The sequence below is a fragment of the Lagopus leucura genome, unplaced genomic scaffold (genome assembly GCF_019238085.1).
Source record: "Lagopus leucura isolate 7727_CA_CO unplaced genomic scaffold, USGS_WTPT01 Super-Scaffold_100002, whole genome shotgun sequence".
Lineage (NCBI taxonomy): Eukaryota > Metazoa > Chordata > Aves > Galliformes > Phasianidae > Lagopus > Lagopus leucura.
In genome coordinates this window covers 54473475-54496546 of record NW_024962263.1, presented here as the reverse complement: position 1 = coordinate 54496546, position 23072 = coordinate 54473475, and the positions used below count along the sequence as shown (strand labels likewise).

Below are 23072 nucleotides of genomic sequence, written 5' to 3'. Positions count from 1 at the left end.
ATGCTTCCTAAAACAAAACTTCCTACCTCTACCATGCAACTGCATTTACTCATACCAGGTGCTGTCATTATAAAAAGTTCTTGGCATACTCTCCACACTGGGCACTTGAACTGCCCCACCTGATAAAGGATGACAGCAGTTCAAAGAGGGATCATAACACATAACTGAGGTCAAGAGAGCACTCGTACTCCTTTCTCTAGAAGGAGCTTGGGTATGTGCACCTTGAGCCCAGGTACTTGGCTGGCTTCCTGTGGGAACATCTGTTTCCCTTCAGTACCTCTTCATACTCTTAAGCTGGAGAAACAAGTTCCCTGGCTGCTCAGTAGTTTTAAGCTCACACTACACAATACAGATGAACAACATGACATGAAAAAGAGGCAGCAGTTACCCACCTTACCAGGGACCAAAGCAAGAGGAAATGTCTTTATTACTGCTTAGGAGCAACCTATGTACCACTGTGCTGCTGCCCAAAATGCTGCATGCCCTTCAGGCTTTTGAAGTGCTGCTGCTCCCTGTGGCATGGCACAAGCAATGGGCAGTGTTAGCAGCTTGACTGCTTCTGTTCTCTGCCCAACAGCAACCCTGTAGTGCACCCTCCCAGATCAGAAATAGAGATGCTCAGGAATCCAGTCTGGTAATGACAGCCATCTCACAGAAACTAGTTAACTGCATATTATCCATGACTAGGGAAAGTGACGTTATCTTCAAAGCCTGTGTGGGAAGGAATATTGTAGAGAGAAACTTGTAGGTCCTCAGCTTTGAGGTCCATCCTAACCTTATGTTTACCGTTCTTAAGCTTCCTTCTTCTCTCATTCAAGCCCTGACTCCAAGTCACAGGCAGGCTGGCTGGCAGCTTGATGCTACATCTTGGGACTCTCAGATTAGACAACTGAACCAGAAAGTGCTCTTCTAACAAGGAACAAGACCAGTGTAAATTACAAAGGGAAGCAATACGGGAACGGAGATGATTGTAATACTGTGTTTTGGAGCTCAAGTTTTTAATTGGTCCTGCATCACTACCACAAATTGCAGGGTACACAGTTTCTGAGAAAGCCAGTTATGACAACCCTTCATATTCTTGCATCAAAATCAATTAAACGACACAGCACCACACAATGACTAATGGTTAACTTGTAGTGTTACTCACAGCCACTTACATGTAATCAAAATGTGCCTAATCACACTCCGTAACTGTTAGCATTTGCAGCTCATGCTCTCAAGCCAATGAACACTTCAAATGATACTTAAGCAACATAAAAACAATGTAAAAATTCAACATTTCAGGTCAGACAAGGAAGGTATTCCTGTCCTGCTCCTCTCAAGCCTGTTTAAGTGAAGACTTGCAGTGCAGAGTGGCAGCCTTCAGAAAAGTTAACTTTTAGTGACTTTACATTTTATCCTCTGTAGCTGATGGGGAGGCTCCTGCTTCAACTTGGTAACAACAACAACAAAGTCATTCAGCATGAAATGAAGTGCATCTGATATTTACATCTTTTCCTCCAGCACTGTAACACTTGCTGAAGCATTAAATTTTACTGTGCAGATATAAGCTTGTATTACTGGCTTGTCCCCTCCAACAACAAGGTAAGTTTTAGGATTTATTCCAAAAGAGAACAATCAAATTTTGGTAAAACAAAACAAAAACCAACAAACAAAAACCAACCAGAATCTAAGATGACAAAATGCCAGGAGCATTACAATATACTAAAAAATATATTTTTTTATTTCACATATTCAGTCCTGGAATGATTTGCAGTAGCTTTCAGAACATTCAAGCCTTATCAAGCCAGATTGACATCAGAAAATGAAACAACCCTAGCTATAGCCTGTGAAATACTGTTATAACACAAACTTTAAGCATCAAACTTCAGTGAATTATGAAATTTAGTACATCCTCTATTTTCTGCCTGTAATCTCTTATACTGAAAATAGTTATCACAACAACTATCTGCCCTTGTGCTGTAAAGACCGACTCAGTTATTTACAGCTATTACTATGAAATCAGAAGCAAAAACCAATCACTAAATCACTGACTTTGTGAACTTTCAAGAAGCTGGAATATTCCAATACTTGAAGGGAGCATATAAACAGGAGGGGGAACAGCTGTTTATGAGGGTGGATTGTGATAGGACAAGGGGGAATGGTTTTAAACTGAGACAGGGGAGGTTTAGGTTAGATACTAGGAGGAAGTTTTTCACTCAGAGGATGGTAACGTACTGAACAGGTTGCCCAAAGAGGGTGTGGACAACCCCCCCCCCCCCCCCCTCCCGAATTCCTGGCAGCATTCAAAGTCAGGCTGGATGTGGCTCTGGGCAGCCTGGTCCTGCAGCCTGTGCAGGATTCTGCACAGAGCAGGGGGGTTGGAGCTAGATGATCACTGTGGTCCTCTTCAGCCCAGGCCATTCTATGATTCTGTACAATCATTACAAATTCTGGACTGCAATAAGTAGATAAAAACTGAAGGGATGAGATAAAAAAAAAAGGTGCAGATACATTAAAAAAAAATCAATGTTTAAAAGTTTCATATTTTGAAACACACCGGAGGCAAGAGACAGAAGGAGAAATCTGACAATGACACATACATAGGCAGCAAGGATATGAAATCTGAAAGTTCTGTTTACATCTTTTACGCAACTGTTTACTTTTTTTTATTCCTTCTTCCTAGTACTCTTAGATCTCTGCATTCCCTAGAGGATTTCAGCAAAAACACATTGTATTCTTGTTTTGGGGCATCGCCTTTGAGTAAATCTGTTCATTTTTTTTCCTCAGTGGATCAAAATAATACCTAACAAGTCTGAATTTCTACCTGTTTTTTTATGGTGCATGAAGACAAAACAGCTACAGGTACTTTCTGAAGAAACTCCTAATTTTAAGTGTGCTTTACCCAAATACGCACATTTCAGTTTAAATCGATAAAAGCAAATTAACTTGGGGGGGACTGCTAAATAAACCTGCAAGCACTACGTTTTGCAGAGAAGGGCCAACTGTCATTAAGGAAGCATATTTCACCTCCTTGGTGGGATACCTGCACTGAACTGAAGGATAAATATGTGAGCCCATGAGACAAAATTTCTGTAAGAGTTTTTTTTTTTTTTTTTTTTTTTTTTTTTTAAATAATAATATCTTACTAGTTCTTAGAAAATAACACTTCTTTTTACACTTGAATTTATCTTCTTTCATTCATCATCAGTACCTATACTAGAAAATCAATAACTGAGATGCAAAATATTGCCATTAACTTCAGTGTTGCTTGAGAAAACTTAGAACTTGGAAACAGATTGTAGGAAATATAAACTTTTTTTTTAATGTTACTTACAAATACATACATGATGTGTTTATGGTATTTATATATATATTTTACAGTGAACTCCAGAAAAAAAATCACTCCTTTCCTTTCCAGCATACCTTCCACTTCTTGCAAGGGAGATCCTAAGTAATTGTTTATGATGCAGGATATTGTACGGAGATTAAACACAATTCACCAGATGGGCAGAGGAAGATGAGAATAAATTAGAAGTGCCTGAAATACTGCACGAGATGGAGACTAAATTCAGGTAATTAATGAATACAGTTATTTCATTCCTTGGTTTAAGATAGAAAGAATAAAACTAATAAAGGATTAACATCCCCACCAATGCTTAGGGCTCGAGGAATTCAGAACAAAACAATTCTAGACTGCCTCAAATTTGAGGATACTGAATTTAAACAAATTTGATTAAACTTTTCAGTGTTTTTTCTAAGAAATCAAAATTTCCCCTCCAACTACCTTCTCTGCTTCTCTTTTAAGGGTATTTCTGATACACTTCAGTGGAATGCAGAAGCAGAGATGAGCTAAAGTAAGAAACTGAACTTAATAAATCCGCTGCAAGACTGGATGCCTATGGAAATGACATTTCCTATTCCTAAGCAGACAGACTGGATTCATCAGAACGTTTTCCCATCTCTGATACAAAAACACAGGTCAGCAAAACCCTGTGTAAGTTCTTCCAAGCCCTTGAGAGAATACTGCTTTTTATTTCCTTATTGTTTAGCCAGCGTCATCACCAAGAAACTTCTGATAATTAAAGACAAAAATAAGTACTCCAAATCCTCACTTCTTTTGTGCTAAACCAGAAAGACCAAGACATTTTTCTTCTTGGCAAAATGGAGCTTGCAAAAAATATTCCTGAACCACTGACCCCAGGTTTGTCTCTTGTTCAACAGATAATTACAGCATCCATTTTGTGGGACACCAGTGACATCAGTGGTGCAGAAAAAGAGGAAGTAGGGAAGATTTCATGGCCTGGAAGTAAAGCAAAACAAAGCAGTCTGCTTATCTGTCAAATCTGCTTTTATCAGCAAAAGTAAAATAACAAACGCTTCTATGAGCTGCACCTTACTGTGCCTTCAGAAAACCCGTTTGGCACTTTCTGCTACGTTTTTCTGCTAGCAGGCAGCACGATCGGCATGTGCGGGGGCTGTTGTCAAATGCTCCCAAACCTCACCCTCCTACACCTTGCACGTGTCTGCCCGTGTTCATGCATGCATAAAAAATCAGTGGCAAACTGTGGCAGCCGAAACGCAGTGAAGGGCTTAGCACCACCAATCTCATGCTGGAATGATAGAATGCAGATGGCCGAAGCGCCCTCCTGCAGCAGTGTGCAACAACAAAATACAACAACAAGAAAAAATAACTCTATCTAACAACAGAAAAGAAAAATTAGAAACGCTTTGCTTTCAGACAGGTCCTTGTTGCTCCTCCCACCTAGAAAAGCTTCTGTGTTGTTTTTGTAACCTATCATCCATGTACACAAATACAGCAATTTCACGCTTGTTCTAGGAGTGAACAACTTGAACTGCTGAAACAGACTCTGGTGAATGATCAAAATGCAAGCTATTGTGTTTTGTTCAGGCTTTTCAAATATTACTTACATTTTTCTACATTTCTTTCCCTGGCTTTCTTCAGCTCCCTCCATTTTGTTCCCAATTTACAAATACCAGTTAAATTAATCTGACACAGAACTGCTCCTGCATAGACACATTTCTGACTCTTGAACTGCACAGCCAGGCAGCAGCCCAGGAATGCCAGGTCAACCACAGTGTTCACAACGTTGCAAATTTAGGTCACCTCTTTCAGTGTCACTCCAGTCACCAGCAACCACACTTGGCTGTTTTCCTGCCAACCTGCCTATCAAATGAGACCACTGAAGAGCAAAATCAGCACAGAAAATGCTTAATGCTAAAGATTTTGGGAAAGGGCCAAGACAACCACGAATTAACTTTCCCCAGCTTTGCTGTTACTGTTGGAGCTGTGGGCTGCATTTGCCAGAGGCCAAGCAAACATTAAAGCTATGGGAATGCACATCCTTTGATTAAGATGCTGCCTGTATGATTGGGACACAAAGACTGATTTGATGGCAGGTGGACATCATCACCACTCGAGGAAGAGAAGAGCTGTGCCAGCATCACATGTTATAAAGACTCTTTAGTAGCCTGACCAGGACCACAGCTCAGCCTGACAAATGCACAGGCTGCCAAGCCACGGTCAGGCCCAATAGAGATATTCATGGTGTTCAAATGCGTCATAACAGCAGCCAGTTGCATTCGGAAGCAGGGAAACCAAGACTCTCAGTGGGTTGGCACTGCCAAAGACCTGGTCCATCTGAGTGCTCTACAGCACCCCGCTTCTCACCAAGCTGGTGAAGCCACCGCAGAGCAGTGCAGAAGCACGAGCTCTGGCAGCTCCTCCACATCTGCACCTACTCCAACCACTTACAGTTGTTGGACTTAACCTTTGGATTTCCTCCTTCATTACGGCTCTTTGAAAAAAGAAAAAAATTAGCATCATCCGCTCCAAGCAACACATCAACTAACATTTTTGCAGGTGTTCCTACACACCTGTGCTGTTCAACCACACAGGAACTGAGACTTAATAGGGAATGACACAAGGCATTATAGCTTGCTTCTTAATTCTTGACTGTAAAAGATGAACAGAGGAATCACCAAGAGAAGGTGCACCTACTGAATGTTCACTACGAGAACAGTAACTCAATGTCAGGGGGCATTACAAATGAATCACAAAGGAGAAAAACAGTGTGAATAGGTCACAGCACGACAAGAAACTTTGTTTTAAGGAGTTTTAGATAAATCCACAGATGAATAAATAATTTAACCCAGAGGATTTCAGTTTTAGAAAAGAAAGGAAGGAGATGCAACAAAATAAATCCAACTTCAGGGGGGGAAGAAAAAGTGAAAGAAAATAACTTCATGTAAATGGAGACGGGTTACATGAGATGAGAATGAAGTTGTAAACAGAAGAAAACCCAATATCTCTACATCTCGACAACAGAAAACAGATCTGTCATAATAGTAACTAAATAGCTTTTGGGAGAAACAAAGTTGATTTACGGGACAGCTTCTTTTTTTTTCTCTGATGAGAGACTTGCGGGATACAAAAGGCTAAGCAATTGGGAATTACAGATGTGAAGAGTTGATCCTTTCCTGGCTCATTACCCTGCCAACTGAAGATTATTTTCTACTGTCTTTTAGCTAATGACTTAGACAAGTACTAAAGCCTTTTCCCTATTTCTCTTAGAGGTCATTCCCTGGGTTCACGCACCTGCAGTGTAAGCATTAAGGAACCCTATGTTTTTCAATGTTAACACTTGATTCTTGTTTTATCATCTGTGCAGACAGTTTCTTCTGTCTTCCTACATCGCCCTCAATTCTATTTCTTATATTTGTGCTTCTCAGGTTAGAGAGGACAGCTAAAATCTTTCAGAGAGGTGAAGCTGAACAAAACTCTGGAAAAGATGCAAGAATGAAATCTTGTTTTATATCATTCCCCATTAGACTACTTACATTGAAGCAATTTTGTCTTTAAATCCTAAAATATTGCCACAAATGAAATAAAACATTTTGCAGGAAAAAAAAAAAGGAATCATATAAGACTGATTTCTTTACTAAAGCAACTGGAAATGGCAAACTAAGGAGAAACAAGAGAAAACATAAGTAACAGATCCATGGGTCAGTGATTATTTTCTCTACATGTGAGAAGTAGCAAAAAAAAAAATTCTTCAGAAAGAACTGCAGTTAGATTAGCTTTAGCACCTGAAGAATTAGGGCTTTTTTTTTATTTGCTAGCTTAAGAACAAGACTGCTCCTGTACATACACACAGGAGGAACCCGAGGAAGCAAACAGAAACTATTTGCGCTTAAGGTCAGAGTTTGAAAGAAAAAAAAAAAAAAAAAGGACTGTTTCTGATGATTTTTCCAAAGTAAACAATTCTACAAGACAAAGGTGATGTAGACAGCATATGGTATGTTAATTCTAGCACTGACAACAGCTCTGCTTTCTGTCTATTCCTTTGCTAGACTGTGAGAAAACTTGCAACTTGTGTCACCGCCATGAAAGTAAACTCACAGGACTCGAGTTTCATCAGGCATGCTGACTATTAACACATGGGTATATAGAAGCACGTGACATAAGGAACAAAATTTCTGACTGAGCATCTCTGCAAAGCATCTCTTCTAATGAGAATGGCTGGTAGATAAGGTACCACAATAACTTACATGGTAGAGGAGAAACCAGAAAGAAAAATACTCTAGCACAAAGTGGATGCACACTGCCTTTGCAAAACAACATACAACTAAAAAACTACCCAAATAACATGCTTGTCAAAGGAGCATGGGACATTTTGATTAAAAACCCAACCACCCTGGCCAGTACCAGTGCTCAGGATTAAACCTTTGGCACGCTCATCTGGACAGCACCATAAGGCCCTACGTAAAGGCCCTGCTGCTTTGTGGGAAGGGACAGTCCCCAGCACCTCAGTGTTGCTGATGCAGGAAGGGAACTTTGTGCTCCAGCAATAAATGACTTGACTCTTCCTTCTGAATTACCTGCAGTACAGCTGTGAAGTGGTCTGGCTGTGTATCAACAGCTAGTAGGGCAAGAACGAGCTTGCTGGAAAAAAGGAAGGCTTTCCTGGAGGGAGAAAGCTGTTTGAGGGAGAGGGTCTGTTTGTTCAGTCAAATGTGATGCTTCATATGTTCTTTAATAAAGGGATGGAGAGGCTAGTGGGGAACAATCACAACTGAAGAGTAGTGAACTGAGCATCAAAGTCTTCCTGGAAGGCAACGGGATGGGGATAGGTGAGGGCAGAGCTGCTCCTGCCTGCACTTCACAGTCTGTCCAGAAGCAGGTAGAGGCAGAAGGGCTACAGGTGGTCACAGCCTGGTTTAAGGTTGGAAAGAACAAAATTAGCCTCTGTATTTGTATGCTGCCCGACAGCTCAGAGACAGGCCTTGGCGTTTTCTTTATGCCTTTAAATCACAATGCATTTCATGCTGGTAAAGACAATTGTTACATTTTTTTTTTTTTTTTTATAGCTCTAAATAATGTAAGAATGCCTGTCTTGCTGTTACTGTGAGGATCACAGTATGTGGAAATACAGAATTGTTCTTGTTAAATAAAGTAATTCAAGTTTTAAATATTCCTTACTTTCCAGGGGGAAGGAAGTAGTAGGTGGAGGGAGGGATCAATTGAAGCACAGCTGGGAAACCTCAGCAGTGTGTCATGAAAGCAGTCCCCTGTGCCAGTTGTAGCCCGCTCAATCCTGGCTGTGTTTTTCTGTATGAAACTTGGATTCTCTTCTCGTAGGTTTGGTCAATTTAGCAAAGATTTATTGGTTTGAACTGTTTTATTCAACACAGCTATCTGCCTCCTGCATATGTTGCTTAAAGTGCTGATTATACCTAACAACCTTCAGACATGGGCTGCAGCCATCCTGCTTGAAAGCAAATGTTCTCTGCAGCCAGTACCAACATCCTTGAGCTCCTTGGCAGCTCCAGCAGGTTTCAGTCATTCTTACAAACAGAAGAACCAGATATGCCTATTTTCTTTTTTCCCTTCAGTAAAAGCTCAGAATCTAGAATCTTAATTTTGCCTGAGTTGCTGTTGACAAAATTACACTCTAAACCCAGGCCAGTTCCACAAGACACAGTTCTTACTGACTTCAGCAAGAACCCAGGGCTTGTAGCAGCTTCACTGGCTGTTTGTTACAGGAACAGGCACTGCATAGGAAGTTACCTACAGCAAAGAGCCTAACTGCTCATCTCTTTCAGTAAAATAATGGAAAGGATAGATGAAGCAAAAAAGAAGTGATGCAGACAGACCTCATGAAGCACGAATTGGTGTTCTCAGTGAATAGTAGCATTTCTTCCTCTCTACTGAAGGGGATTCTAATTCTCAATGAATATAATAAAGCAAAAAAAAAAAAAAAAAAGTAGATTACTGGCTGCACAGCATTTGAATAGTACATGTCAATTTCAAATACATTTCAAATACACAGAATAGAATTGGTAGTAGGACTCCCCCCAGTATATGCACAGCTGGGAAAAATCAGTACCGTTAGAAAGAATTTGCAATCATATGCTAACAGAATGATGCAGAATTTGTTGATAGGACTTGGAGAACGATATACAGTCACTGACAAACAAAATATACACTACTTCCACAGAGGTCCCAGAATGAGTCAAATTGCCCTTAAAACACCATCTGCTTATTGGGAGCATAAAGCGTGTATTTGTTATAGCAGCTTCACAATGGAGGCCCAAAGATCTGACTCCAAGAAGGAAACAAATTAATAAGCAAAACGTGGCAGCCATTAAGGTAAATGAATAATAACTGTATTCTGGTCACAGTTGTTTTTTTTTAATATATAATATATAATATTTAATATATAGTATATATATAATAATTACCTGGCATACTGATGGAAACTGAGAGGGAAAAAAATCCAGAATTATCTGCAGGGTTCATCCTAAACATTTAGCAGCTACCTCAACAAGAAGTCCTTTCATGTTTTGGTACACTAGTGCAATGTTAGTGTTCTCAAAACTAGCCTGAAGGGTTTCTAAATTAGTAAGTCTATGTTACCATAGTAACATAATGCACTACTAAAATGGACCACTTTTTACATCCACTATAATCAAGTTAGTAACCAAGAAAGTTATAAAAATTCCTGCCTTTCCAGTTGAGTTTGTTTTTTTTTTTAAAACTACTCCTACAGCTTTAAAGAAAATATTACTAAAAATACAAAGAAATTGCTTTGTTTCTTAGGCAAGAATAGATCCAGAAAAAAAAAAAAAATCACCACTGCAACAAAAAGCATGACTTGCTCTTAAGTTTCCCGAGTTCCACTTAACAGACACAGAAAGCTTTAACAGACACAGAAAGCTTTAATGCTCCACATCTAGTTGTTTTTTTGTCACAAGCAGATGACACCCTTTCCTTATCTTCCCCTTTTCTATGCAAAACACACCGAGACCTCAGTCACAGAGCTTCTTACACTTCAGGATCCTTCCTGTCATGCTGCCTCATGTACCCTGTGGCATGTTAAATGGCACTAGATGCCCTAAAAGTCAACCTGCCATCCTTGATCAGACAATATTCAAGCTGAGAGTATTCAAGTTAAAAACAGTCTCATATAAAGTTCAATGTTCAAAAGACATCATCTTCACAGCCATCACATCCACACAGCCCAGAGAATCTGTCCTACATTCACACCGATTAGAAAAAAAATGTGTTTCTTCATATCCCTGAAAAAAAAAAAATCATTGCCCCGATGGGAAACATCCTTGCTACGGTCAACCCTCCCCAGACAGCCTCAGCACCTTCATGTAGTGGCTACTGCAGGATCCTACGAGGACAAGGAGCCTTGTCCAACCCAGGAAGTTTTTTCACAATTGGCTTTATTCAAATGGTATCGAGTATTTGCAGTCAAAACCTTGAAGACTTATATTTGGATGTACATACATATATTTTTAAGAGATAGCATCTCATTGTATATAAATATTTTTTTGTCATAAGCCTGCTGTAACAACCTCCCCAGGGTATTGCTGTGGACTCACTGTTCATAAGAAATCTCTTAATATTATTGAGACTATACACATGAACTTTTTCTGACTCACGCTGCATTGAAATTTAAGGGGAAAATGTCACCAGTTTACGGTTGTGTCAACAAGAGCCAGATGTATTGGCTTGTAATATTGCTTGCCAGTAGAGCAAGTATAGTAAGTCTGGTGCTGAATTCAATGATTTGTGAAATTAGAGATATTTTTTAAAAAGGAAGTTACTATGAATTCATTTTTATCACTGGAAGAATATGTGAAATATTCCAGCTTCTCCAATTTTGACCTGACTGGTTTTTATTATTTTAGATGATGCGATCATTTACAGTTGAGAGTTAATGCCAAAGCATTTTAGATTAATTTGTTGAAATAATTCGCTATAATTTATATTCCTTCCAGAAAGCTGGAGGGAAAAGAAGAAACAGTATCCAAAAACACTATGCAAACCCTTCCCAAAAGACTTACATAAGCACAGGATTGTTCATCGCCTTCCTTTACCACATCAAGTTGTAGCAACTGAGCCAGAACTGGGGATTCTTAATTCTCTCCACCCCCTGCTTTCCAAAAAAATCACATCCGGAGAATATAAAGAAACAACTGCTCCCCTTATCACTAGATTTCTCACCTGGGACAATATCAGTTGAAGCATGAGACATACACAAACTTATGCAACTATAGTTTCCAATTTGAATGCACTTATTTAGTATTAGCGACCTTTTGCTGCACTGTTTTTGTGATTATGTTGGGGGTGAGGAAGAAAAGTTCTTCCTAATCTCAAAAAAGCATCTGCATGAATGGAACACCATAGCGAAATTACACATAAAGCTCGAATCTAGTGCTGACCATCTATAGACCGAACGACCTCTTGACTTTAAATGGCTGTTTTAGCAGTGATTTTCACCTGTGGCTATCATTCCATCTTGTTGCTGTTTCCAGAAAACAAAAGAAAAAAAAATTGGTGGCTCAGGGATTTTTATACATGGCAGTGATCATCTAACTGAGCAAAGAATTCAAAACTGTGCAAATTTACCCTTCCAGTAACAAGAAAGAAGTCCTGCACTTACGGACACTTGATAAGTCACAGAAAAACTAAGTTCAAACACATTATCAAATGCATCCTCTTAAGTACATTACAAAGTACTTAATCATAATCTTCTCTGAGTTGTTGGTTCTATGCAATTTACAAAACAAAACAAAAACATCCGATCATTAATGTATACTGTGAGAAAAAACACACTCTGATGAAATTCCAATTAAACCTTGAGCTACCACAGCCTGCTGCCAACCTGACTGTTTTGAAGGTCACATCCTTACTTCTGGATTATCCTAATCATATCATAAGGTTAAAAAAAACAAACAAACAAACAACCATCTTCTGGAAATCTGAACATCCGCATATTAACTAGCAGGAAAAACATAAGAGAACCAACAGTTGTAGATGAAAACTAACGGCTTTGAATTACAGAGTCCCACATAGCTGCATTTCTGTCATACAATATACAAGTTGCAAAACTAAAGCGCTGGAAAATAAATCAAACACCAAAACTAAATTACTGCCAACAAGGGCATTGCAATTCAATGATAACGATTCATGCGACATCAACCGATTTTAAGCTGCAACAATCTGAATACTTATATGTAAATCATTATTTATGGGAAATAATTTGAAATACTGACATAGAATTTATATCTTAATAGCCAGTGTACTGACAGCTAAAATGGTTCACAATCTGGCTGCTTTTATACTATGCAAACTGCTGGGATGGTATAAAAATGGTTATGTCCGTTTGATGATCCTCAGAAGCACGCTCTTCCGCCAGCAAGGGATGGGAACTGGGCAGTGGTAGCAAAGTTCTCATTTTGTGTCCCTTTGCTACATATTGGATTGCTTGTCCTAGGATAGAAAAGTTTTTACTGTAGAATTTCACTATACATCAGAGGAGCGTTTAAAATAGTGTCCTCTCTTTCAAGGATAATACTCATGTGCATTAAAAAAATGGAATTGCTGTGACAGTGTAAGTGAGTTTTGGATTTATGAGGGTAGCTTTACTGAGAAAGTCAAGGCAACATTCCATCACCTTGGAAGTGACACTTGGAAAAATGACTGATGCCTGACTGATGGGCAGCCCCAGCTCCTCCTGCCCAAGGACAGTCCCAGGGTAAGACAGAGAATATAATTCTGAAGTGTTTTAGTATGAACCTGAAACATACATCTCTAAAACCATAGACACAAGAGGTGTAATCACCTTTTTGGATGTCTCAACCTGGAGTCCCCAGACACCAATGCCAGCGTGCATCTCTTCACCCTCCCAACTTGCCACTTGATCTCCTACCCCAAAACTCAGATCCAAAGTGAGGCAGAACAACCCACCCGCTGCTAGTGAGATAAATTTTAATTGTGCACTGACTGGCTCCACCCTTCCCTTGGTTACCAAAGCACCACTGCTGAAGTAGTGCTTGAAGAAGCAATTAAGACTGAGAAGCTGCCCCCGGCCCTTCTGTGGTAGATATGATTTCTAAAGGCACAGAAGGCTGCTTGTTTTTCTGAGCCATGCAAAGCATAGCAGTGACCATCACATGCAATTCTCACGCCTGTTATCAGTATCAGTGGGAAGTGATGGCAAAATTGCACAATGACCTCATACCACCTTTGGCTACTGTTTTCAGACTTTCAAAACCTGATACCCACATGTATGTTTAAATTTTTTACAAGGAATAAATACTATTCTAGGCTCTTCTGTAAACTTCCAGTATCCATAATTTATATAAACTTCAAGAGATTATATAAGGAAGCCATATTTGAACGTGAGTCCTTTCTTCTATAGATGCTTCAACCCTACAGAAGAGTCCATACAGAAAGAACACCCACAGCTGGGAATCAGCCCAGCCCTTATACTTTCTCAGGCTGTTCCATTTGCATTTCCCTCACATGCGCCTTTTATAGTTAAAAAATAAATAAGAAAAACAAATGCCATCCCAACTGGAAGCCCCAAAAAAATATGCCACTTTTCTAGGAAACAGAATCACATGCCAGAGTTGTATTTGAATCTTGAAGTGCATTTGTTTCCTATGCTTAATTCCACTTTTAGTACAGGAAATCCCTTAATTTTATTCTTCTTCTCTCCCCATGAATTAGTACCAGGTACTTTTTCAGAACAAGTTTTCTGCTCCCAGCCATCACCACAGTGTTATTTATGACAGTATTGTGGAAGTAAGCAAAGCTCTGTAACAGTGTCTTAGAAACATCTCCATCTCAGGACCTCAATGAGACCTGCTGCACTCCTAATTTACTGAAAAGAAATGCCTGCCTTAAGCAAGAAATCCATTGTTTAACTGTTAAATATGTAATGGCAGTTAACATTTGGCAATTTTTTAATCAGTTTTAAAGATTCTGTGCACTCTGACATGGTTTTGTGTGAACACTGAAAATACAGGTAGAGGTCCCAATAAATAAGACAATTATTTTATTGATTTCTTTTAAATGCCATGACCACACAGTAGCATTGTCAACTTCCTTCTCTGGGAGCTCGTGAATGTAGCACAGTTTTGAATAATCTGGCAAACAAAACTATACTTCAGACTTTTGGGCATCCATTAAAATCAACACAAAACACCAAGGACAACAACTAAAATCCTTTGCTTTCCAGAACAGCATTGAACAGAGTTAATTAATGCTTGGAGCCACTCTGTGGGTTGGACTAGTCATTCCCATTTTGTACATGAAGAAAAGCACTTAGTCAGTAGAACAGAAGCACCATTATTATTGCAATTTCTGGTTCCCAAAGCAAGGCATCTTCCTCTCTTATTAGGCCATGAAGCAGTGCTTCAAGTCTGCCAAAATGACACTGTTACCTCTGCTCCCACAGTCTAAATATAGGTACCTGCAGAAATTATTTTAGAAAGCACCAGAAAATACATACTGAGTTTCAGACCTTCATTGGCAAACAGAACCATCCAAAGTTGTATGTTTTTTCATCATTCTTCAAGCTGTCTCTTGTAGTCTCATTGACTTTATTCTTCATTTTCCTTCTTAGGACAATTTGCTTTTCTAACTGATGATAATTCTCATGGCATGCAAATGCACTCATCTAGAAATACAACTAGACCAGACTTGTTCTTTCTAATCAGTGAAGACACTTCAAGTTTCCATTGTGTTATGAGATTTTGCCTAACATCGGCATAGAAAAGCCTTTCCAGCAGACAGGATTCTTGAGATGTGTTGCTACAAGTACAAGAAAACCTTTTTCTATGTCTTAACTGAAAAGTTGATACCCATTTTGTGAGACTGCTTGATGATATAAGGTAAATTAAAGACCACTATCCTAGAGCACACTGAATTGATTTAACAATTAACTCTTCCCAGGTTGAAAGGATGCGAGACAAAGCAAAAACACAATGGTTGGAAAGCATAACAGCAAGGCGACTTAAGATGGCACTATGGAGACAGAAAACCAGCATTCAGATAACAAATGAGAGACGATAGCTAATGCAAGGATATCATGTAGAGAGTTTTAGCACTGTCTACAAAGAATGAACCAGCAAGATGATGTAAAGAGGAATGATATAATCAAAGTGCACAGGCTTCAGAAATGCTCCCTTCATGCAATATTCAAGATTGATGTAAATGGCACAAGACTGCTTTCATGCAGGCTAGAAAAGTGGTGGTGAGCTACTTCTGTAGTAAGATGAGACATATGGATGGGCAAACAGGGAAATGCTGCATCTTGGGCATGCAGCACCAGGAAAACTTCAAGATACAGACTGCACCTGGCTGCAAGATCCTTGAGAGGAACAAAGCAGAGCTAAGATGTACTGACCAGGTTTTGCTCCACTAATAACAACTGCTTTTTTATAAATTCATTTTTCATTACTATGCTAAAAAATTAATAAGGCAGAAAGAGAAATATACTTTCTGATTCACATGGACTGCAGGATTTTTACCTTAAGGAGAAATTTCAGAAGCCAATTTAAGAGCTCACTTCGCATGAAAAGTTCATCATAAGGACTTCCTTGATCTACTGAGAGCCTTATGCCTTAACTTGATAGCAATTGCATCTACTACCTAAGAATGTGACCTTATTGATAAGAAATATTAGGACACTTGAGGGGTTCAAAAAACCCTACAAAGAAATTTGAGATATCAGCTGAGCAGAGAATAATGTAGAAGAGATTATTTAATATTAACTCTGCTTTTATATATTTACAACATATACAGACAAAAATGACACCTACACAGTAATAAAGATTGTAATCAAACCGTATTGGAGGCAACTCAACCATTCAGAACTAATGCAAATTATTTAAGGACTTTGTGCTTTCAAAGAAATGCAGCCCACCTCAGATGACAGCTCGCGTGAATTAGGGATGTTAGTCTTCCAGACTTGAAGGCTATGCTGCAATTGTGCTAAATATAACAGGAACTGAAAACAGAATTACACCTAGCTCAGTTCTGCTCTTTGCAAGGAAAAAATCCACTTTTTTTTAAACAATGTAAAACAATGCATCAGTTCTGCATTTGTAACCAGGCCATCTGATTTCTCCCACAACTATAAAACCAGAATCAATCAATTGTAAAAATAAGCCCCAGCTTGTTCTTCAGTATTAGTGGCTTATTTTCTTAATGCAACACATGCAATTCTGTTTTGAAGCAAAAAGAAATGAGGATCCCCTAAGACTCACTGTCCCTGGATTTCTGTCCTCTGAAAAATACCCTGAACTTCCAAACTTTTCCATGCCAGAGTAAAAGGCCTGATGGCACAGTGCAAGGTGAGAAGCTGTGCTTTCGCTGGTATTTCTGACCAAAAGAAACCAACCACTGCAATAATCTCAAGCTATGGTAATACTCTCAATTAGTCAGATCTCTGAGAGTCCTTCCCAAGAGTGTCTGATGAGGTTCTGCCTTTGTGCAATTTGTCATTATCTTTGTTTTAAATGTACTCGTGGTTGGCAGTTTGGGGTCTGTAACTGGCAGGCTTGAGGAAGAAAGAATTCATAAAAAAAAAAGCTCTGATACAGCATCCTTGTGCTTAATGGTAACTCCTTTCCAGCTGTAAAGAAAAGAAGGCATTTCTCACACTGCTGCACATCACTGCCAGAAGTAAAGTAACAAACTGCTACAACCCCTGTGAAGAGATGAGAATCAAATCCCCAGTTCTAACAAATCCTTCCCTGCCTTATTTACACAGAACTCCCCAAGCAACTAAACCCTTTCTGCCATGGCTGTCACCTCTGCCCTGCAGAGCTGGGAAGGGCAGAAGCAGGCACGAAGGCAATGGTCACAGTGGTGATAACCCTGTTCTTGTTGCCAATACCGGGGGGCTGTTACTGACTTGCATGGCAGCCTTATTTAAGGGCAGATCCCACTTTATTGAAGGATTTCATATAAAATATTTGCAACTTCTTTAGCTGCATGATATATAGGGAATGAGAAGCAAGTTTTTTCGTCTACAAAATTGAACAGGACATTTTCTTCTAGTTCCAGACAGCCAAACAGTCCTTGAAAGCAAAATTCACAGAATGTGTGAATTTGGGAAGGGGCTGGAAGGCAGAGACAAAGGAATGGTTCTAAAATGTATGCATGGTAAAGGGAATTAAGAGCAGGGAAAGAAGATTCAACCTGCTAGGACAAACTCATTGCTTTTTCATGCATGCCTATAACATCCAACAAGGTACAACTTCCTCACTATTACAGATTACCTCCAAAGGATTTTCAAAAGACAGCTGTAGGGACCAAGGAAAATAACCTCATCATGTGTAAAAGGCCTAAAAGCTAAACTAAAAAGAAACAAATGGGAAAAACAAACAAAAACTGTACAGTTTATAAAGATTAAAAGGATTTATCTGATTAGTTTTTGAAAATTCAACAAAAAATAAAATTTAATATTTCTTTCTGGCTGTGATTGAAGTTGATGTATTAAGCAAGGAGCTAAGGAAGCTCTCATAAATAGAGATTGGTTTCTTTCATCTTCAGAACAGATTTTTTTTTTTTTTTTTCAAGTGCTTCCACTGTAAGAAATGTCTATGTACAACTTCTAAGATGTTATGTCAGAACCTGTAAATAAGCAGGAAAAAATAAATCCCACAACATATTCTAACGCAGAACATCAAAACAGAAAATGTGTGTATTGAAACAGTAAAAATCCAAAAAATTGAAAACAAAGATAAAGTTTCTGCTACTTCAAATATAAAACCTCAGATCTGTACTCTTTGCCACTTGTCTTGGCCAAGATGTAAACAAAAGACCACCTCTCAACCCCAAACAATGTAATACTAACCATGGTGACCACTGAAACAAGGAGAAAACTGTTTTAGTGGGGGCTGAAAAGGAGAAAGGAACCTTATTAATATTATAAGGCAAAAGTCATGACTGAAGGATGAAGAGCTCTGCCAGATCCCTTTTCTTTCTCCAGTCACCCAACTAATACTAAAAAGGACGCCCTAACAGCTTCCTCCAGCACTGCCTCGAGGACAGATGCTACTTATACACACCTAAGGACTAAAAACAGTTTTAGTAGCCAGTTTTGTCCAGTCTTCTAGTTCTCAGCAGTGATGTCAGACCCACAAATGGACTGCAGAAACCAGGCTGAGTACAAGCACAGCCTTAATTACCTGTACTTAGGACTCCAGAAAGTATTTGCATAACAACGCAATGCCTGTAGTGTGTTCTCAAAGCAGGCCAGTTTCTCTATGTTTGCTGCCTAATTCAGAGCTGTATCATGCTGGAGGGGAGTCCAGCTGAGGGGCCACCTCCTTCTTCTGGCCCACAGCCTTTTATTCTCCTTTCTCTCATGCAGATTTCCTTCTGTGCACTTTCTGCCCACTTAAGTTTAACATGGTCCTTAACAAAGACGTAATTCTGTGTAAGTGGTGCCCAACAGAAACCATCTAAGAAAGTTAAAGCCCTCTCTGAAGTAATTTTATATAATGTTTTTGAACGCAATGAGATAATATCATTGTAGAAAGTAAATTATCTAAGATTTACAATGTCTACATAAAGCATAGAAAGTGTGGCCTGCATGAAACAGTTTTTTAAAAAAATTATTTCCTTAAGCAACTCTTTTCCATTTATTTTTTCCAGCTTGTCCTGATCTCCATTATGTTTATATACAAACTAGCAATAGGTAGATGAATACAGATCTCCACCTATTATGTATGGGTGTGTACATGTGTAGAAACCCAAAGTAATTTTGGATAGCATAGTTAATACAGAAAAAGGCCCAATCACTGCCCAAACAGGTCACTCAGGCCCATGTTCAGGCAGCTGCTGAAGGTCTCCAGAATTTAAGACTCCATGACACCTCTGGGAAACTCATGCCAACATCTGGTCATTTTCACAGTTAAAAAAAAAATAATAAATCATATGCTTACATCGGAATTCCTGTGTTTTAGCTTGTGCCCATTGCCTCTTGTGCTGTCACAGGACATCAAATGAAAAAAGACTGGCTCCATTTTCCTTTATTCCTCACCAAGAGTTATTTATATACATTGCTAATTTACTGCATGATTTTTGGCAAGCAGAAGAAAAAAAAAAGCTCTGTGTAGGATCCTACTGCCTCAGTAGGATGTTCCACAAAGCTGGAAGAGCTGCAGATGTATCTACTTCTTGGATATGAGAGAAGTATCAATCAAGTTTCAGCAAGTTTGCAGGAAAAAAAAAAAATCAATACTAATTCAACACCAAATGGATTCAGTATTTGTAGAACTCTTCTAAGAATGGGTTTAAGACTTAGTTGCAGACATGCTATTGATGCATGTCTTCAGAGTCATGCTGAAGTAAAATAAAAAACCATAAATTGCTTTGTAGAAGGAGGAAAGAGGAAATACTTGCAGAAACTGGCTCTTGAGGAGGTAAACAGTGCAGCTGGTAGTAAAGAAGTACCCCAGCTTTTGTGTGCTGCAGGAAGAATTCCTTATCAAGACAAAGAACCCAAACCCTACATACTTTAGCATGAGTGGTTGGAGACCATGCACCATGGGGGGATTGAAACTAGATGATCACTGTGGTCCTTTTCAACCGAGGACATTCTATGATTCTATGAGATGGTCGCACCATCTGTTTTGGCTGTCAGTCTGTGAAGATTTAACTAAGGCAACCATGAAAGTGCCGGGTCCCCTTTAGCAGTAAATTCATCAAGTAGCCAGCACAAAGGAGCAAATCAACACAACTCCAAGCCAGCAAGCACCCACACAGTTCACATCCCTGTAGGCAGCAGAAAAGCTGTCATTATTTGGTTCAGCATCATGCCACCGCTGGCTGGAACACCTGCAAAGAACAGAGGGTTGGTAAGAGCAGCCCCTCAGTTTGCCACCCTACAGCACAGCTGATGTGGAGCACTTGAGTACAGACACAATTAAAAGGGGTCTTGTTTTCAAAAAGCAGCCAGCAAAGCTCATGAATCACTTTGGAAAGCCCTGAGGTAGAGATGACAGGAGGATGACAGGAAGATGAAGAGGAATGCTTGCTTTCAGTAAAGAGGTAAGAGAAGAAAAGCAGGGATGTCAGATTTGGAAAGGTCAGGGGTAAGATTTGTGTTTATCAAAATGAGCTTTCTACGTAGAAACCAAGGACACCTTACATCAGTAAAAGTCATAAAAAGTCATAACAAAACAACAAAAAAAGCCTCTTTGATAAGAGAACTTAAATTCTTCACCTGCATGCCATCCCTGGCCACCTCTACTTCCAAGTTATTTTTGGACATTCACCACTGAAAAAGGAGTGGTGGCTGCAAAGATGCCAGAGCACAGAGGGCTGAATGGCAGGCAGAAGTTGAAAGGCAGAGAAAGCTTGACTGGAGAAAGTGAGTAACAGAAAGAAGATAGGTCTGAATGGGAAAATGGGACAGACAAATTTAGAACTGAGGTGGCAGCAAGGGAAGAACAACTGTGCGGAAAAGAGAAATGATACACCAAAACACTGAAAGACAAGGAGACCATCTATTACTTCAAGGTCCTGTTCTGTTCCAGCTGCCATGCTCTGCTTTCCACTACAACTAACAGCAAGCAGGGCAAGCACTCTGCGTGTGCTGGGCTTTACCCAGCCCTGGGGCACAAGGGCCAAAGCAGCAACCTGCATTCCACAGGATGTCAAAGAGATATGAGGTGGGGAAAGCCGGGATTGCAAAAGGTTTGATAGAGTGGTGATGGAAGAGAACAGGATGCAATTTTTCAGTATCTCATACATCTTCTGGTTGGACTGTTTTTGGAATGTCACAGAGAGAAACACAAAGCTGAACAGTCAGTTCTGGATGACTGCAATGCCCAAAATACCCAGTGCCAATTATGACACTGAGACAGAAGAAAATTGTCCCTACCCTGGGAAGTTTGCATTGTTAGTGCTCACATGGGCAGGAGCAGTTACACTGATTTTTTTTTTTTTTTTTTTTGCCCTTTTTAAGGATTTAAGGATATAAGGAATGATGATTTATGACCATAAAACATAGACTCTTCAGCTCACAGCCTGTGGTGACATAAAAGATGCTACAATCTTTGTGGTTTTTTTTTTTTTTCTTTTTTTTTTTCCCTACCTCTCTAGCCTTTTTCTGTTCAGATAATACAGGCAGGCAATGCTTTGGGACAGAGGCTGTATCATACTGTTGGGTGATAATGCAAACACATGCCTCCCCATATCAATAACTCTCCATTATCACTACCTATAAAAACAGGATCCAGATCTCAGAAGAGCTCATTATAACCATGGATCTGAAACAGAAGCAAAAGCCAAGTATTCCCAAACTTCTGAAAAAGTGTGTACCCACACAGACCTGAATGCTCAAATTTCTCTCAGTTTAAATGGCCCTACCAACCCATACAAGTTGTACCACAAGCTGCACAGTGTGGATAGTGAATGTGTTCGTACAGACTTCCTAACCAGGGAGCAGATCAGTCTGCTCTTTGGCTAGTCTAGCAATTTCCAAAAGGTTAAGCACATTAAATTACTGCCTTTCCTTCAGATATCATTATTTTTCAGTAATAGAGATTTTGTAGTATCCACACTGATACTAGGAATGGATACAACAAAACCACTCTACAAAACCCAGCAGATAAACAGCCAATAAAATAGATGGCCATATAATCATCAGGAGCACAAACAACATTCAATTAATAAGCCAATATACCTCAGAACTATCAGGCACAATAAGAAATGTTTGTTATGGATAGGAATTGATTATTCATGTTTATTAAAAAAAAAAAAAAAAAAACACATTTATTTATGAAGTGAGGATCTGGGTTGAAAACTTCCACTGTTCTCTGAACAGACTGCAGCAAGCACTGGTACCCATAGGTGGCTGAAGTACATCCATGAGAGACAATAAGAAACACAGACAGTAATCCTGTTACTAGGATTCCCCAGACAGCAGCATCCAGGATCATGGTTTGTCAGTTGCATTCTGTACTGATCCATCAGGTCACACTTAAAAACTCAGGTAATAAATCTAAGAATAATTAAAATGAATTGTAACAAGGGATTAAATGTGAAAAAAAAAAAATTCCATTATATTTTCAACCTCCATTCCCCAAGTACACAACTAAGGCAAAATACTGCAGCTGCAAGAACCAAAAGGAGAAGATATTGCTGTTTCTGTCACCCTGTTCAATAAAACACGTTCTTCCTCTGTGTACTGCAAGCATTTGACAGATAGGTGCCTAGAGCTATGCATATTTCCTCCTCTCTTCAAGTCTCCTGCACAGCTCCACACAGCCCACATAACAAATCACAGCAAATGAGTGAAAGTGATGGGACAGGAACAGCAGCCCTACAGTAGCCAGTAGCCACTGTCCCATCCCATCAGCTACTTGGCAATGAGGGGATTCTTCTTCCCAACACCCATCCTGCCCAGCCATCTCAGTATGGGGAAGGATGTCATGATTCCGATCATACTTTGCTATTCTGCTAAGGCAGTGAGTCCTTCTTTATTTTCAGAACATCCCTCACCTCCTCAGCCAGGCTCGTCTCACTCAGCCCAATTTCAAAGTTTGGGGATTTGAAGGATGTAAGAGACTTTCACTCTCCAAGAAAACCAAAGGGAATAGGCCAGTGATCTCCCATGAACAATGTGCAATGAGCAGCAACTACAGATACCCTACTGAACCATTTAAAAAGACTGACGTTCCATCAACGTAATAATTGGAGTTGGCTCCAAAAACAAATAAGAAGGTGAAAGATACTTTAGGGCACAAAG

At 39.5% G+C, this 23072-nt stretch overlaps 1 protein-coding gene across 8 annotated transcripts in view; it reads right to left on the bottom strand.

The window, feature by feature from the left end:
* The window catches only part of FAM110B (family with sequence similarity 110 member B), a 102097-nt gene that overhangs the window by 26723 nt on the left and 52302 nt on the right, over positions 1-23072 (bottom strand). Inside the window, exon 1 of one of the 8 annotated variants that reach the window (XM_042870261.1) lies at positions 9157-9195. The exons of the other annotated variants lie outside the window; for them this stretch is intronic. The gene's annotated coding sequence lies outside the window, so the exon portion shown is untranslated. Of the gene's footprint in view, positions 1-9156; positions 9196-23072 lie in introns of those variants that run through there. 8 annotated transcript variants of the gene reach the window in all.